Consider the following 18,750-nt stretch of genomic DNA (forward strand, 5'->3'; position numbering starts at 1 on the left):
ATTTATAGGGATCTTTATGTGCTGTGCACTTCTAAACATTTTCTCAGAGAGAGATTATCTTTCACTCGCGATGCAGAGGAAAAAGGAAAATAAAGAAAGTAGCTGAAAGTGTTTTACCTCATTTATAATATGTAACGTTAGGTTATTTTGTAACATCATATTAAACCACTGTTAACTGCTTAAATCTAAAATGGCAACATCAGTCATTGGCTCTTTTGTGTCTCGTGATTTTCATTAAGCATGAATTGTGAGTTTTCACAATGTTGATGTGTCACTATTTTGGATTTGAGTTGCTGTATTCCTTGAATTAATTAGAATATAAATCTTTTCAATATAGGCTACTCAAACTTTCTATACTGAATGAGTTTAATTGTTCAACATTCAAAGTGATTTTGTGCCCTCACAAGAATTGAATATGGTGCATGAGTCGCATGAACTACCTTTGCACTTTGTCATCTTTATTGTTTTTTTTTTGTTTGTTTTTTTTTAAACATTAAAGTGTGTTTTGTGTTCAGCCAAAGCGAGTCATATGGGTTTGGAATTACAATTTACTATTGCTTTAATATTGTTACAGATGGTTCATGTTGGTTTAACAGAAAAATCAAAGAGTCTGATCTTTTTCTAAAAAATCTTTTAAAAAATGATCAAATGTAAGTTTTTGGCATGCTTGCAATAACATTTGTCATGTGATTGATAATAATGAAAGTATATTATGTGTGTGTGTGTGTACGCGCACATGTAGCTCAGTTTACAAAGGGTTAATCCATGACTCTAATCCGGAAACACGCTTGTCATTGGTGGGCTACTTGCCTATAGGGTGGGCTGTGAGAGATTACAGTTTAATTTCTCCCCCTTTTTTAATTAAACAGAAGAAGAAAAAAACAGCAGCTATGATAACGCCACCCACCGGTCTGTTCCTCACTGTACCTGTCAACATAATGGTCCCCCATCCATCTCTCTCTCTCTCTCTCTCTCTCTCTCTCTCTCTCTCTTATGCCCCCTTCCCTCCTTTCCTTTTCCAGCCAGCAATGATTGACAGCTCAGAGCAGGTCATGTGACGCTCAAATACCCAGGGATTTTCAGTGAGCATGCTCCATAGTGTCCCTCCTCCCCCCTGCCTCCATTCGTCCAGTACGCTTGTCACTCCCTCCTTTATCCATCCTTTCCTGAAAAGGGGATGCTGTTATTGTAGCATCTTGCCGTGACTGCCTACACCAGTTAGTCTTGTTGCTGTTATCAGAAGCCTTGCGTATAAAGGGACGATTATTGATTTTTTTTTTCTGATACATTATTTTGTATTTTTAATATTATAATTATATTTACATTTTATTTTGTGGACATATCAAGGATATCCAAACAACTTATAGCAGTGGTAAGTGATGATATTTGTGTATGTGGGATTTTATTTGTTTATGTATATGTAAAGACATATTGTTTATTTATATGTCTTTTATTTTTATTAAGATTTTTTTTTGGGGGGGGGGGGCAGGGGGTATATCAATTGTTTGCCTTTTGTTGTTGTTTTTTTGTATGTTCACACACTTATGATTAATTGATATGATAAGCTTTTAAGTGAATATTTTATAGCCGTGGAATATTTTATAGACTGGAACATCCAGTCCAACATTTTTTGTCCTGAGGTTTGTCCTCACACATCGGGCACATTTTTGGGGTGTTGTCCATGATTACAGATGCTGAGGTTCCACCAGATGGGCTTCAAGCCTGTTTGTCCCCCCCAGCGTGCCGCCACCTGTCTGTCTTTCGTTCTCTTTTGCCTCTGTCCATCTCTTTCTTTTGCTCTTGTCAGTGTTGGGTTTGTTCCAATCAAGTGTCTTCCAGCATGCAGAGTATCCCAGCAAATCTGAGCGAGAACAAGCTTTGCCAAGTCAGAGCTATTTGGATGAACCACATTTAGATTGAGAGGTTAAACTCAATTGACTTCAACCGGCATCCTCTTTAGTGTCTGCTTGTGTAATGGATTTCTCCCAGTGGGGGTGTGCGTTCTTGATTCGGATAAACGTTGCTCATCTCTAAAGGAAAGATTTTCAAATGAAGCACTAATCGAATGTAAAGCTGTGTTTGGTACTTAAAACCATCTGAATCCAAATAATTGGAGGGGTTTTATTATTATATTTATTTATTATTTTTTTTTATTAAATGGCATTTAAATGGATTTGTAATGTGCTTTCATGAGGGAGAGAGTGTGTGTATGTGTGTTTGTGCGGAAAAGAGATGAATGCGGTGCTTTGCCCCTAAAAAAGACGCATCTGTTCTGGAAGCACACTAGCTCTCTGTCCTAGTGTATCTGTTTGTGTTGCCACTCTCTCTCTCTGTTCTGTTTATCTGCCATGTGATTGGTTTGTGCAAAGGAAATGCACTTTTGTCTCTGTTTCTCATTGGCTGGAGCATGTATGATCTGTTCTGATGGCTGGTAACATTGGTGGTGGTTTGTGTGAAGCCTGTGCTGTCAAAACAGGAGGGAAATGTGTGCGCGTCTCAGTCTCTTGTATGCATCAGCTTCACTCTCTAATGCAGTGCTGATACTATGAGCGCCCAGAGTGAATACTGAGTATGGAATGCGGTACTTCTAGATCAGGATGCTGGAGAACCCAATATGGCATAGATCCTATTTATTTTTTGGAATCATCTAGCAGTTACTGAAGGCTTGAGTGCATTCATGTTGCTTCAGTGTTTATGGAGGTGGTGCTATATTTTAGCACATGCTATAGTGTATTTAATTAGGCATGGGAAAATGCACAGCACTTAGCTAAATAGCCTCCATCATTGTCCTTCAGAGTAGATTACTGTGAGCCAGACAGTGTAGGTAGGAGAGGTGCTGTGCTGGAGAGAGCCTGGCATTAAAGTGTTAATCTGCTCAATCGTCACCTTTATTAGGAGGGTTCCCTCACTCAAAAGGCAACTCATTAAATATACAGTATGCCCAAAGGGTGGTTGAACACTTAAGCCACACTTAGCCACAGTGCTAATATATATTTTAAATACTTAAGCAAATAAAAAAAAATAGTTTAAGTACTAAAATTACTGAAACTAAAACTGAAATAAAAATAATTATATACAAAAACTATTAAAAATGACAAAATCATATCGAAACTTAAATTATTATTAAAGTTAAAACTGAAAATATGAAAATGAAAGAATAATATAATTATTCTAAGCAAAATATTAATAAGTACTATCAAAGTATATAAATAATAAATAACATGGATCCAGCTGACATTTATGAAGAAAATAATAGTATACTGGAATAAAATAAGCTGAAGTTGAAGTACCAAAACTAAATAATAATAAAAACAAATAAAAATGACAAAAGTGCATAACAATATTATTAAAACTATTAAAAAGGTCAATAAAAAAAGTCTAAATATTAATAAATATGTAGTAGTATATAAATAATACTACATATTAAAAACAATCACATTTCAAGCAAAAATAGGTTTGTTAGGTTTGAAAAAATATTTTGATACAATATTCAGAAAGTTAATTGCATATATTCATTTAAATTAAATATCATTTGTATATATAATAAATATTAAATACAAATTAAATGCAATTAATCTTTAAGTAGCTTAAAGGTCCAAATAAATGTTTCAGGGACAGCTGTATCCATTTGCTGAGATATGAAGGACAATAGAAGATATGGGAAGAGAGGGTGGCGTTTGAGTAAGTGGGAGACGTGAGGTGAAAGAGTGAAACATGACAGATGGAGATGGTTGGGGATCAGGTGCATTTTCCCTAAGGCGCAATGATTTTATTTCAATGCACACAGAACCTGTTTACGCTGGATTCTGACACCAACCCATTTATAAGATTATTCTTGCATAGAAATAAGTACTAATGCATATTTTATTATCACAGTGGACATCTGAGCATGGTGGCACAAGACAGATTGCCTCTGTCTCTGGTCCGTTTAGCACAGGGGACCACGTGGCCTGCCAAAAGCTGTGCCAAAGCCGCTACAGATCGCACTCAACTGGATCTTAACCCTTTTAACTCCTGTTGCTGTCTACTCCACACCAATAGGAAGTGACTGGCAAGGTCCAAGGGTGTCAATCCCTTTATGGATCGTGCAGTGGTTGTTTCACCTGCCTGGATGTTTTGGCTAATCACCTGACCAACCTTGACCAATCAGTCAGTTGTTTTGCTCATGTGAAGCAGATTGACTGACAGCCTGAGGTCCACAGAAGTATGGTAGTATACAGTGATAACCCAAGTGCCCTGCATGGCGTTCACCTGCTGTGACAAGCTATTCAACTGGAATAATTGAACTATTCAGCTGGAATTAAACTCAACTGACTCTGAAAACACAGATAAATATGCATGTCAGTCTTCAACCAAGCACCTGGCAGATCTTATCAACCCATTCAGGTCTTTACAGAGCTGAAAACAGATCTAAAATATCCTAATTTCCATATCATCCACAATATATGGTGACAGATCTTTTGTTGTAGTGTATGAACAATTTAATTCCCTGCAGTATAACTGTATGCGTTCTGATTCTAAAACTTCTAATGCTTTAAGGTAATTAAAATAAAGCTGAAAAACTTCAAAGTGTAGAATAAAAACAAAAGTAGTCTAAGTAGTCTACAGTAAAGTAACTGAATAAATAAATAAATAATGATAAAACAAAATTTACTGAAATAAAACTAGTTTAAATGACTCGAATTGAAATAAAAATAAGTTAAAGGTATTAAGCTTTTAAGAATTAAAAGGAAAACTGAAAATAAATAAAAATTATATCAAATTTAAAATAGCAATACTATAATATTTATAGTTTTGGAGAAAAAACAAACCTTATATTTATATTATATTGATAATTATTACATATAGTGGTGATATGAACAATCGTATATGATGCAGTATGAAAGAATATAGCATTCAACCGCCCCATAGTATACATTTTAATATTACACTTCCATTCAAAGACTTTTGAGTAAACTGTAATGTAAGGAGTAAGTCTCTTATGCTCACCTAGTCTGTGCTTATTTAAAAAAAAAAAAAACAGTAACATTTTTAAATATTTTATATATATATATATATATATATATATATATATATATATATATATATATATATATATATATATATGATTTATTCCTGTGATGGCAAAGCTGAATTTTCAGCAGCTAGTACTTCAGTCTTCATTGTCACATGATCCTACATAAATCATTCTAATATAATGGAAATATGAAATTATCAAAAATATTATCAAAATCAAGAGAATTATTATATTATATTATATTATTTCGGAACATACATATGTTCAAGAATACATTGTATTTATGTGTTTTTCTGTCCTGTCACACTTAGCTTGCTCTTTAGTAAAATGACACTATTTTCTGTAGTGAATTGTGAATGCGTGAGCATTTACAGACACAGCATGAGCTTTGCGACAAGCATTAATTGTAATGAAAACAGGCGTGCAATGGAACAAATGACACTTTTGTTTATCAAATGTATTTCTGACATCACAAAAGCTTTTATATGCCACTGCAATGAAACGATGAATTTCATTGTGTTATTTTTCAACACCCACACAGCACAGAACCATTAATAATAATACGATTTTGACAACAAATTAAGTTACAGTCACATCTAGTCCTTCCTGTAACTTCTATTGCTACATAGTTACATTCATATCTTTACATAAAATCCCATAATGTTTAGTTAAACCTCTACAGTTCAGCTTTAATGTGATAAACTTAAACCCACAGGTATTACATTTACAGCTTTACCAGGGAATGAGTCATATGAGGAAAAGAGATGGAAATACTCAGATAATTAGGCCTAATGTTACAGTATAAATCAACGCTAATGTAATGCTAATCTCTAAAGGATCCCAGGTCCATTCTGCCACTCAGCAAGCGATCTATTAAATGCAAGTGTAAGCCCTGCAGACAGTTTTATCAGGCACAGAGGATATAGACCCATTAGGATTTCAATGGCATTACAGATCCTCTTTACTCTGTAGATTGGTTGAGCATTGTGGGACTAAACCAGACTCCAAGACGCTCTCTGTCTTCTCCCTTAGGTCTAATTAAAATGCTTTTTAGTCTTGATTCCAAGCTAGGTGATGACACACCATAGTATGCACCCCAAATGCACTGGCAATTGTGTGAAATGTCTACATTTATAATGTGTTTGAACACTTGTGAGAGTGTGTTTACATAATTAGCTGGAAGTCTGTTATCAGCTTTGAAGTCTCTTGAGTTATGATGGAAGTATTCAACTCGACTTTACTGAGAAGTCACATCTCACTCTGTCAGCTCATGATTGCAGAGTCTCTGCATTGATGGCCTGCGGTAATGCTGTTCACACGCTTCTGGAACATTATATTCTTTCTCAGCTGAAGTGCAGTGACCCCAAAACATTCATGTTGACTTAATTGGACAGGCTGACATTTGCAAGTACAGCCATGCTTTTGGAGGGTCAGTAACAAAAAAAATCAGGTCACCTTTGAAGAATCTCAACAACCTCTGAAGCCTTATCTTCCCTGCAGAAATTTGTTCAAAGTTTAAAAGATCAAAGAACAGACCCTTTTTAAGGACAACAGCATATTCTTAAGAGGTTATTCATGGAGAAAACAGTAATGTGTGTGTGTGTGTGTGTGTATGCACGCGGCAAAAATATTGAAATAATAAGAAATGTTTCTTAAACACCAAAACAGCAAATTACAATGATTTTTAAGCTGTTTATCCAAAAGGCACCAGTGGTTTATTGGAACATTTATTCCATGTTGCAGATGCTACTGAAGTGTCCAAACAACTCTAGAAATAAAAGGAAAACATCTTTGCATGGTAAAGGCATGAATCATATATTAATTATACATAATCACAGGCTTTGTTCATTTGTTAAATGTGAAATGAGAGCGTAATTTTGGTGTCGAGGTCTTCAGGTTAGCCCAGAGGTCCACATTTGTAATTAGTGTTGAATGGTAGGAGGAGCGTGCTGATCAGTTTTGTGTTTTTGTGCTTCTCAGATGTACAGCATCATGTAATTCTCTCCGCTTACTGGATTGTAAATTGGTGGTCTGGTCCACTTAAGGCTCGGCCGGTCCTTGTCATATGTTGTAAGAAGCTTGAATCATCCCTCCACCACCTTCTGTTGCTTGAGTCTGTTGGGTAATTTCCAAAAGAGTGTGAGATCAAGACTATGCCTTTATAAATGAAGTTGCCAGTCCAGGCCTGGTCTGTCTAGAATATTGTTTTATTAACTGTAGTAAATTTTTAGTGAACATAAACACACTTGAAATGATCTTTCATTTCTTTTGTCAGGTCATGTTGGAGTGACCCATTTTTTGGGCACTGTATTATTTCCTGCTGCCATTAAAGTGAAAGAGAGTTTAATCTCATTGTTTAATCCTTCCTCTGAATTGTTTCGGCAAAGCCTTGACAGAAAGCTTAAAGAGGCCAAAACTTGAATATCTATGGATGCATTGCTGTGACATGTACCTTTTTATGGGCTTCTTGAAAACAGATTTGGCATCAATTAAGATGTACTTGAAAATAAACGTATCTTTTCAATTTCTTAGCCTTGTAGCATCCTCATCATTTCATATAGGAGCAAATGATAAGGACGTCTTTGCAATGTCTAGGCGAACATGTAGTTAAATGGATGCAAACAAGAAAAGAATAATCGCGATTCATTATGCAAATTTAATTTGGAGCATACAGATGACTGATTGTCTTTTGTCAAACATACTTCTGGGCCCCGTTTACTGATAAAACACAAAGCCTCCCCAATCATTTTCATATCATTTAATCCTAATCCCTGTGATCTACATCGACACAAATCACGCCACAGGACCAAGTCTGAGGGAATTACAGTAGGACGACAAGACAAGACCTCAAATGGCAGCATTAGCCTCTCTAGTACTCTTCAGAGTTTTGTGAGTGGACTTTCTCTACTGTCTACTGATTGTTATAAAACCTGACCAGCTGGTTGGTGCATGTGCATTGTCTGTCATATGTTCCACATTTTTCTTTGAATCTGTTATTTAGACTGTGGTAAGTCAAGATGATTTCCTTTTTCTCTCACCCTTTCTCTCTCAAGTCTGTGTTGTTTCTCTTTATTCATCCAGCCAGCCCACATTTTCATAAAGAGAGGGATTTTTGTTGAATAGGTGGGAGATTCAACACATTCTGTGAGTCATCAGGCTCTGCTAAAAAAAAAAAAAAAAAAAACACCACAAGGACAAAACCGGATTCAACTAGTAGTGTATTGTAGGAGAAAGTACCCAGTAAGTTTTTGAATGGTGTTAGCATTTAAAATGCTGCGTTAAAGGCACAAATTCCGAAGAATAGGAGAACAAAACTTGCTTAACAATTGGATAAAACAATACATTTTAAATTGTATTATTATTTCTTCATTCACAGTAAGTAACAAAGAGGTCCACTCGATTATTATGTTCCACTGACAAGTCTGGTTTTCGTCATGGACTACTGACAGCTAGCATAATGTATCATAATGCAAAAAGCAAGTTTTCATTTGCTGATGCAATTGTAAACATCTTTAATTTTACGAGAAAAACGAAAAGGAAAACAAATATATATAAATAAATTGTATCTATTATAATAGGAAGGTATTAAAAAATAAGATCCCAACAGGGCTTTTAATTTGAAGTCTGAAGTGTGAAAGTCAGTTGAACAGCTTGACAAGGTTGTCAAATAATATAATAGCACCATTATTTGTCAGACAGTTGAAGCATGTAAAGGTGTGGTCTCCTGTTAATGCGTGCTTCAAGACACAGAACACAAAAGAAAGAAAGAAAATATTCCTGTTTTCCAGAACTCCTCTGATAATCCACAGATAAGTTGTTAGACAGGTGTGTAGGTGTGCATCGCACGGAAGATGGAACAAACAGGACATAAACCTTACAGACGACGGACCTTTGATGGATCTATGATCTTTGGTTTTGCAGGACATGAACTGAATGATAACTTGCTGACTCAGCGCACGGACTAATGCTGATAGATAACACGTATCTAAAGCTGTAATCCACAGTGATTATTCAAAACTTTCACGAATTTAGCCACAGGCACCCGGCTACCGAATATTCAGAGTCATTTCACGGTACAACTGTGATTCCTGTTAATCACGGAACTTATGTATACAAGGTAAGAACCTTCATGTTACAGATGAAAGTTTTGGTCTCAAAATGTTTTGCTGGACAAAGGCTTGAAGAGTTTCATTAAGTCTACTGAAATTGCAGCTACAGAGTTGTTTAGAAAGATGCTGTTTTAATCTGAAAGCTGTAATATTGGTTTATCCAGCTATGTGTCTCATTTACATGCTTTGCAAATGATCAGCAATTCTCAAAGCTGCTCATTTGAAAAGCAGAAGTGCTGGCCAAACAGACAGTCAGCACAATATCCTCTTGGGGGTGCGATTTACTGTGAAATATGACTGGCAGTCTGTGTCAGCAGAGAATGATGGGATGTGGGTTTATGGTACTCCTCTAGTTGAGCTGGAGCTGGATAATCTGCGCTCTCCATTAAATGATGCCAACAGGCAGCTGGATGAGCTTTTAGAAGTGAACAGGAAGAGTCTGTCAGTTGCAGGATGCGGGAGCACGCTATAGCAACACTGTACAATCTAGTCTTTTTGGATAAAGATGTATTTTTGTTGACAGGAACAGTATTTAGAGGTCAGGAAATCACTGAAAAAAAGAGGGGGTAATGGTTTTGAAAAAATTATGTAAAAAGACTCGTGCCACACATGTGATGAGGGAAGTGTGCTAACTGCTAGGTATCCAAACCTATTAGCAATTGCATGAAAATAACAATTTTACAATTATAGCTTTTTGTACTGAAATGACTAACAATTGCACATTAATGGGAATGGAGCATCCTTTCTTTGTCCTCTCTGTCTCTCTCCTTTTGTGTTCGGTTGGTAAGAGGGTGGGGCAAGAAAGTTGGGAGGGGTCATCATTAAATGGCAGAACCAATAGCAAAACATAATTGACTTAAATAGCAGTGCCTACCCTTCCTCCACATCCACACAAGCCCCTCGCTGTGATCGCCTCCTTTTGTTAAACTCTCTTTTCTCTGTTGCGGCCTCCTTGCCACGTGCCAAGTGTTTTCGTCACAGCAGATGTCTGACACAATCTGCTCTAATCTCTGTTGTGCTTCTTTGATGTCACTGGCCTGTAGTGAGTTTGGAATAGTTTGAAACCTGTTTTAAGTCGTCTACAGAACATTAGTTTGATTTCGATATAAAGGCTATTGATTGAGTTAATGACCTGAAAGAATAAAGAGTCTGTTTAATTAACAGAGACAGGCAGAGGACAAATCTCTAACACACAGCAAGGACCAGGGCAAGAATAGTCAATAGACAGGGTGTGAATTCGATATGGTCCGTGCTAATGAATTTAGAAACCCTTTGATAAGGGCCAGCATGTGGTCTAATCATCAAAGATGCCTAACAACACGCTGACTAATTAGACTGAAGATTCAGTAGATTTGGTCTCTGGTTATCTTTCTCAGAGGGCTTTAGCCAGTCTCTCCACATCAGTATCTAAGGCTGGAGACTTGGGCTGTGTTCAAGGGATGGTTCACCCAAAACTGCATCATTAACTCCCCCTTATGTTCTTCCAAATCTGTTTGAGTTTCTTACTCTGCTGAGCACAAAAGAAGATATTTCTGTTCCCAAAATACTCCTTCCGGTTTGTCACAAGTTTCGGAAAGTTTTTTTTCGAGTATGGCTCTGTGTGATGTTAGATGGAGCGGAATTTCCTTATATGGGTCCTGAAAGCACTTCTCCCGGAAGAGCGCGTGCTCCTGTATAGCACAGCACTGAGAGCACAACAGACTTCACTGATCAGAGCGAGAGCGTCGCGAAATGTCACAAAAGAAGTGTGTTTTTGGTTGCCAGGGCAAGACAACCCTGCACAGATTACCAAAAGAGAAACAGCATTAAGGGACCAGTGGATGGAGTTTATTTTAACAGAGCATCAACGGAGTTGTGCAAGTGTTTTTGTTTGTTCCCTGCATTTTACAAACAAGGCCCAGTCTGACGCCGGATTTGCGTATCGTTTATTTCTTAAGGATAATGCAGTCCCAACGAAAAAGGGTCACGATCGTGTGCTGGAACCGCAGGCGGTGAGTAAAACTGCTTTCCTCACGGTAAAGCCACAGCTTCCAAACGCTTTCAATGCAAAAGCCTACTGGCGCTCGTGATTTCTTTAGCTCAGCCCACACGTCACGCCTCCAGCCTGGTCGTGTTTTTCGGGAAAAATCGGTACAGACTATCTTTCTCTTATGAAAATAATAAAACTAAAGACTTTTTGGAGTTATGAAGGATGCAGTACTACTCTATAGGTACTCAAGATTAACAGGATATTAAGTGAAAACGAGCATTTCACCCCCCCTTTAAAGAAGCTGAAAATAATAAGAGATAAATAATATACAACAAAAAAAAAAATATATATATATTTAGTTTTCTCATCAGACTACCCAAATGTCAAATATTTTTGAACAAATTGGATAAAAAGAACAAATCAGATTTGTTAACTAGATGCAACACACTGAATTGAATATTATATTGAGGAAGCAATGTAGCATATTACTTTTTAAACATTCATTGTTGGTTAAAGTATATTATTTCAAATGCTACTTTTAAAAATTGCAGCAGTATGAAGCTTGTACTTCATTTGTAAAGTTATTTATTATTTTTAAATGCAATGGCTGCACTGAAGTGTAACCTCTCTCTCTGTAGATCTTCCTTTATTATGAGCCAGTTTTACCACCCCAAGTTTCAGGAGCAGTCAGTGGAAGACCAAGGAGGGTTTAAGATGTTACATGGACTTGAATGGAAAAGAGGGCATGTGTCTTTCATGTATTACGACTGGCCTACTTTGATAGTTCTTTAATTGCTCCAGGAAAATATGGCCTTATTGTCGTTTGCAATTTATTAAAAGTCTTCTACACTCTGGAGAGGTTTAGAGGTTCATCTCTTAACTGAAGAAAATTAAATGGAAAAGTGCATTAAGTCATGGCCCTTTATATCTATATGTTATGTGAACAGGGGGGGTGATAATTGTTGTGTGTCATTGGGAGAATGGAGTTGTGGGAAATGGAGTTCTTTGGGGAATGAGGACATGTATACTCTGCAGGGAGGGAAGCCAGCACACAGTTTGGGAGAGGATGCTTAACAAGAGTCATCCTCACTGCTTCACATGCCAGAGCGGAAGTAAAAAGAGAGAGAGAGAGAGAAGAGAGAAGAGTCAGTGCTATGTATAGAACTGGAACTACTGGAGCTTCATCCCATTGGGGTCAACCACAGACAAACAGCCTCCCAAGATGGCATCCTGTGGGGGATAGAATGGGTCAAGGGCTCAAGCTTAGTGCACATTGTATGATTTAAGGCACAATTTTGCTGTGTGAGCCAAATTTCTGGATTTTTGCAGTTTTGGGTTGGCGGTTCATAGTGGGTTGCCCCAAGGGGATGCAAAGTGATGCAGTTTTTAAGACTTGAATTTCTAATGTGCACATACGATTAATTTTAACAGGATTATGATTGATTGATTTATTGTCTCTTTTTTTCTTTCAGTTTTTATGATATGATTTATTTATTTATATGTCCCCTTCAAGATGTCTTGCCCTCCACTGCAGTCCAGTGATGGTCACTGATAGTCAGTTTTATTAGCATGCAGTTAGCACATTTCCTGAAGCCCATGTCCTTCTCTCTTACAAGCTCATCTCTCTCAGGCACTGAATGGTCTCTGCTCATCTGTCCTGATTTACCACAGCTCAACTGATAGGGCATGGGAAAAGAGCCCGCTCTCATGTCTTCAGAGCCATTAAAATCAGTGGATGGCTTCCTAATATGGACAAATTTCCAACATAATGGCACCACCTCCATGTTTTTCCAGCAAAATCACACTCCTATCTAGATCAATGTTTTAGTTTTGAATATTATTGTTTAATTGATTCAGCTTTTTGTTGTTACTTTTAAAAATATTTTTTCCACTTTTGATATGCATCAGTTTTAATGGTAAAGAAATAATAAAACAATATTATTCAAATGCGATTAATATTTTTTGTGGTAATCCTTTTTCTCAGTACAATATTAGTATCATAAGTATCGGTATTTCCTATAACATCAATCTGCTCGTTAAACTAGCTATACACTACCATTCAAAAGATTCAGGTAAGATTTTGTTTATTTGGATATTAATTATTTTATTCTGCAAGGATGCATTAAATTGAAAAGTGACTGGTGGTGTCACTTAAAGACATGTACAATGTTACCAAAGATGTTTATTTCAAATAAATGCTTTTGTTTTGGATTTTCTGTTCATTGGTGACCATAAGAGACTTCTTTTAAAAACATAATTCTGGTCAACCCCAAACCTTTGATTATCAACCAAGTAAAAATTATAACCATAATAAAACACTTATTGTTTGAATACCTCAATATGTTGAACTTCAACATTTGTAGGGCTGAAGATATAAAGATTTAGTCTTTCTTGAATTCATTGCGCTTTGACATTTTATATCTTTCAAAGTTCTGTGTTTTTGTCAGGTCAAGACTGAGAAATTTTAACTGATGATCTTTCAAACTTTGCCATGTTGCAATGTTGATCATGGCCATGTATGCAGCATGTTCTCTGCACTGCCTGGTTAATGACCATTGGACAATCCAAAGGGTCATTTGGCTGTCCTCTCTGGATCACGTGTGCTGTTAGTGACAGCATCTGGACACTGTCTGAACTTTATTGGTCATAATACTGTCAAAGTTGAAGACACCATAATCTCTCTTGCTCTTTTTTCATCTGCTCCAACTAGAGACACATGGTTTTTCCATGTTAAGTTCTACACACTTGTAGGGGAGCTGTGTGTCAACACTCTGCGGTACAGTTGGCCAGCTCACCTGCTGTCTGAGAAATAGGTCTTTCTTGTGTCCTTTTGTCCTGTTAAACCAGGTAAGACCAGATGGGAAGGAGAAAATTGAAGGAGCAGCAGCTTGGGGAGCGTGCAATCTCAGCAGAAGCATGAAGATCTGGTACCAATAGACTTGATTTTACTTGAACAAAGAAGTATCATGGTATTTTCCCACCATTCTCTCTTGAGCAGAACACACTGATTTAGTTGCGAAGCAGAGTAATGCCATACACAGATGTGCTGTGTAGGTGAAGATTTTTTGTTTCCAGTGATAGCCAACCGTGTTCAGATAAGCAAAAACAGCTTTTTGTTGTAGCCTCAGTAAATGTGCCATTTGGTTCTCTGAACAACAATTATACAAAATATGAAAAATAGTTAGCGCACTCCCAGCAGGCCTGCAGTAGCTCGGCGTGAATGTTGGCTATTAGAATGGCTTTCATTGGCTTGTTCCAGCAAACATGACTGTTCTACAGTAGTGGGCCTGACGACACTTAACCTCCAACATTGCCAAATACTGTAGCATTAAACATAAGTAGAAGCGTGGAGAAGGCAGCGGAGTCTCGGGTGGTTTAGCTTGTTGGGTACAGTATGTATGATTATAGGGAAATATAACGCCTCAGAGCACTTCAGTAATTACTCACAGGCATACTGGCACATGTGCTGACTTTAAGGGATCATTTCTGTGGTTTTCGCGAAAACAAACAGGAAGGCTGCAGATAATCTTATCAATGTTTTTGTGATATTAGCTGTTTTGAAAAGATACAAATTAAAGCCAACTTGATGCATAAAGATTAGTCTCACTAACATTAGCCTACTTTGGTCGTTCACTGAATGCAAAATATCCTGTTCACATGATGAACTCTTATTAAAGCAACTTTAGGTTTCTTGTTCAGAAAAAGTTCCAAATAGCAAACCAAAACTCTGCATTATGCTCCTTCATATGGTTTTATATGATCTGATTGTTCAGACAGCTCAGTTAAGCTAGTGTGGGCAACATTCAGGGGAATTGTTGGTATAAAATGCATTATATAACACTTCTAAATAAGTTATTTTTTATACTGTACTGTACTGTGATTCCTAAATTCACTTGTTGCTTTTGAAATGACTGATTTTACTTTTTACTCAAATTTATTAATCTAATTTAACACTAAATACACCACTAAATAAATGTTAATATTGGTCATTTATTGGTTATCAGCCATAACATAAAAAAGTATCAAAATGTATATCAGTATTGGACAGAATTTTAATATTGCTGCATTTATTAAATGTGTGTTGAAAGTTCCAGTAATTGTAACTCAAACCCCAGATAAGCTAGATAAAATGTAATGCTTTTTCTAGTGTGATATTTGGCAGCACACATACACACAGAGATCTGATTGGGTGTTCTGACACAAGAGGCCTGTATGAAATCAAACATATGTATGTGTGTCCTCAGTACTTGTCTTTGTGTGCTTGCACGAGCACGTGAGGAACAATCAGAAGTATTCAGGGCGAGCGAGTAGATGATGATGAAAAGCGTGCAGTCAGTGTAATAAAGTCCTATATCCCAGTCCTCTATGCCTCTCGGGAGATCGCTTTCTTTAATATGATTGTTAGCCTTGTCCAAATGCTCAGTCAGACACTGTCTCATGGCCAGCTACAGTGCACCTGACCTCAGCCCTTTCCCTTTATTAAAAAATGTTGCTATGGTTTTTTTTTTCTCTCTGGAACAATCATGCTATTACGGGAGGGAACCAAGTGTGGGAAAATTACAAGTGCTCTGTTTCTGTGTGAGTATGTTTAAAAAAAGAAATCTGGCTGAAAGGTTATATTTTTACGTACGACCCTGTGGATGTACAGTTCACCTATTCAATTTTCTTTTTTGAATCTGGATTGGAGGGAAAAAAATAGCTGCTCTTACGCACCAGGAAGGGATCTTCAGGAGAAAGAAAGGAGAGGGGGAAATGATTGTCTGAGGGCCACAGGTGGTTTCAAGTTTCACCGTCTTTACCCTGGAGCTTTTGATTCTTTGAGCTCCCTTTCTCTCTCACTCACTCACTCACTCACCCTCTCTCTTTCTTTCTCTTCACCAGCCACCCCCCTTCAGACGACACCACCACACTTCAGGAGCACAGTAACGGAGAAGGGAGGGAGGCAGTGAAGGAAGTGCATCGCGAGGAAGTAACAGAGACGATTCTCAGCCACAAAAACTCCCAGCAAGGTAGGATCACCTCTTTCTTTTGGGGAATCTCTACCTGGGTGAGAAATAAGAAGGAAACGGTTGGTTTCCATTCTCTCATTTTCAGTTGCTAGCTCCAGGATAGATGTGAGGTAATCAGTAGGTGCTTGCGAGTTTGTGTGTGTGTTCAATATGTGATACAAGGTGTCTAGACGAAGAAGGTGGTTTGAATGCATTGTCTGAAGACCAGAAGAGGCTAGTCCAAATGTTTCTTGTTTTACAGAAAACAACATTTTGCAGATCTAGGGTAAATGTGTAAGATATCAGTGTTTAGATACAACCATCTGAAGTTTAAATGTGAACACCTAAAGGACTTCCTCTGATCTTCTAGAAGTGATCTAAATAATCCAAAATATCAGTGTTGTTTTAGTATAATTTATACTAATTAAGTTTTTATCAATATTTTGAATTACCTTTTGTTTGTATATTTTCAGTTTTCATTTTACTTAAACCTTTTGTCATTTTGTGTGTGTGTGTGTGTTTTAATAACATAAAAAAAGTTGAGTTATTTTTATATATATTATGTATTTATTTATATTTTTCAATAATCCCATTTTTAATAGATTTAGCGTTAGTTAACTACAATATCCCTGCAGCATATGCAGAGGTAAATGAACTGAATAAGTTATGATTCATCAGGTAAGCTTAAAAGCAGCAAAAACAGATGACATACAGTGAAGATACATGCACAAATGCTAAAACAGATGTTTTCTGATGTCATCCAGATGCCCAGGTGTGTGGAAAGCAACAAATAATATGCCCTCGTCACCTCAAAACAAGCGAAAACTGTTAATTATAGAAGCGAATCATTCCTGAATGGTGTTTCACCAACTCCAGATGCTTGATTTACTCTTTTCTGGTGAACCGAGCACCTTCTTTGTGACTGGTATATTCCAAATTCTGGAAAACAAACTGATTTGCAGAAGGGTTGATGCCCCTGTAGGCTTTTGATGTGCATCCTGCATTTTGGGTTTAAACCTCTGATTAGAATAAGCCACAAGACAGCTTGAAAATGTAAATGGGAGACCATAAACTCCTGGACTTAATTTAAGACTTGCTAATTGATACGCTATATTTGGATTTCGGTGGAAATGCAAAGATGCTAATTTGTGCTGGGGAGGCTGCCATCATCTGCAGAAAAGACTGCATAAATTAAACTGAAAAATGTGCTAAAAGTTATGAAACACCCTATTTAACCCACTTGCAGTGCAGTTTGGGTTATAAAGCCTAATTTTTGCATCCACAACAGCATACATTTGAAAGATCCACCCATTGCTGTAATTGCATGTTAATATCTGATCTTTTTAGCATTGTTGCTATGGCAGAAGTCAGCAGGCAGAAGTTGTTTTGGCAGTGGCGGTTGTCGGATTGGCCGCTCTTTGGACGAGGCTGGCGTCCTTCAACATAACTAACACAGGGTGAATAGTGGCCTCGGTGTCTGGATGGACAGACTTGGCACTAGCCGATGGATCACGGTGAACAAAAAGCTTGAAGATGACAGACGGGAGAGGGGAAGAATACCCCACTTTTGTCCTGTGCCTAAGGAGCTCTTCAGTGTTGCATGTGGAGGTGTGATGCTTATCTGAGTTTGTTTGGGGATAAAATCTTATTTAGACGCACATTTCCCCAAAAAGCAAGCTCGACATTTTAAGGAAAGCATTTAAAGTAAACATTGCCAAGAAACTGTCCTAGCAAGAAAGTTTATGCATACAAAGCAGATATCTTAGCATATCTAATTGGATGAGAACAACTGTTTAATAACCATATGAATCTCATGAAAAGAAACATTTTGGGGAAATTTAATTCAAATATACAGTGGGTATATTATAATAATTATTTTCTTTATTTTGAGGTGATATGTGACCCAGACATTTTTAAATGGAATTCACAGTTATTTAACAACTATTCCTTACTGTTCTTAAACATGAAGGAGCAGTATGTTGATGATAAAATACTAACCTGAAATAATTACTTTTTTCAAGCCATGGTAATATAAAAAAATAACATTTTTGATTTTATACTGTTTAAATACCATAGATCAGGGGGGAAAAAACATGCAGTACCATAGTATTTGTAAAAGTAACCAAGTATTACCATGAATGGCTACAGTAGCTTTGCCACTACCACAGTATTTGCTTGCAAAGTTTGTGAGTCATAAAAACTCCAGACGCAGATCCTTAAAAAAAGCTGAGACTAAATAACAAGGCAAAAAGTCTGTTGTTCAACAGAGAACACGGTCTTAAATAAAGGGCCGAAGCTGTGAGATGAAATGGCAGTTTTTTATTGTCTGTTCTTGATTTACTGTGCAAGGCCACCTGGGGTCCTAATTAGCCACAGCATTATTAGAAATAGCCAGTTTCCATAGGTGTAACCCCTCACATCCAGCACACACACAGAGTAAATTAGAGCTTTCAGTATCTGTGTGCACAAGTCACTTCCTCCCACGTCTGTCTCTGGAGCATCATCTAGATGGAATATTTCTATAACATCTAGAAATAATATTTCACAATGTTGCTGTCTTTAAGTTACCTTTATTTTAGTGCTGTATACAAAATAGAGATTGTTAGATTGTTTCAGGTGACACACACACACGCACACACACACACACACACACACACATATACACAC

The 18,750-nt window shown here is 37.1% G+C and overlaps 1 protein-coding gene across 2 annotated transcripts in view; it reads left to right on the plus strand.

Annotated features, from left to right (window-relative positions):
* The first annotated feature begins 1,201 nt into the window (after positions 1-1,201).
* LOC128022356 (pleckstrin homology domain-containing family A member 6) overlaps positions 1,202-18,750 on the plus strand; it is an 80,449-nt gene continuing 62,900 nt past the window's right edge. For both annotated transcript variants that reach the window (XM_052609817.1, XM_052609816.1), the window contains exons 1-2: positions 1,202-1,372; positions 15,977-16,104. The gene's annotated coding sequence lies outside the window, so the exon portion shown is untranslated. The remainder of the gene's footprint in view (positions 1,373-15,976; positions 16,105-18,750) is intronic.

Source organism: Carassius gibelio, chromosome A11 (genome assembly GCF_023724105.1).
Source record: "Carassius gibelio isolate Cgi1373 ecotype wild population from Czech Republic chromosome A11, carGib1.2-hapl.c, whole genome shotgun sequence".
Taxonomy (NCBI): Eukaryota; Metazoa; Chordata; class Actinopteri; order Cypriniformes; family Cyprinidae; genus Carassius; species Carassius gibelio.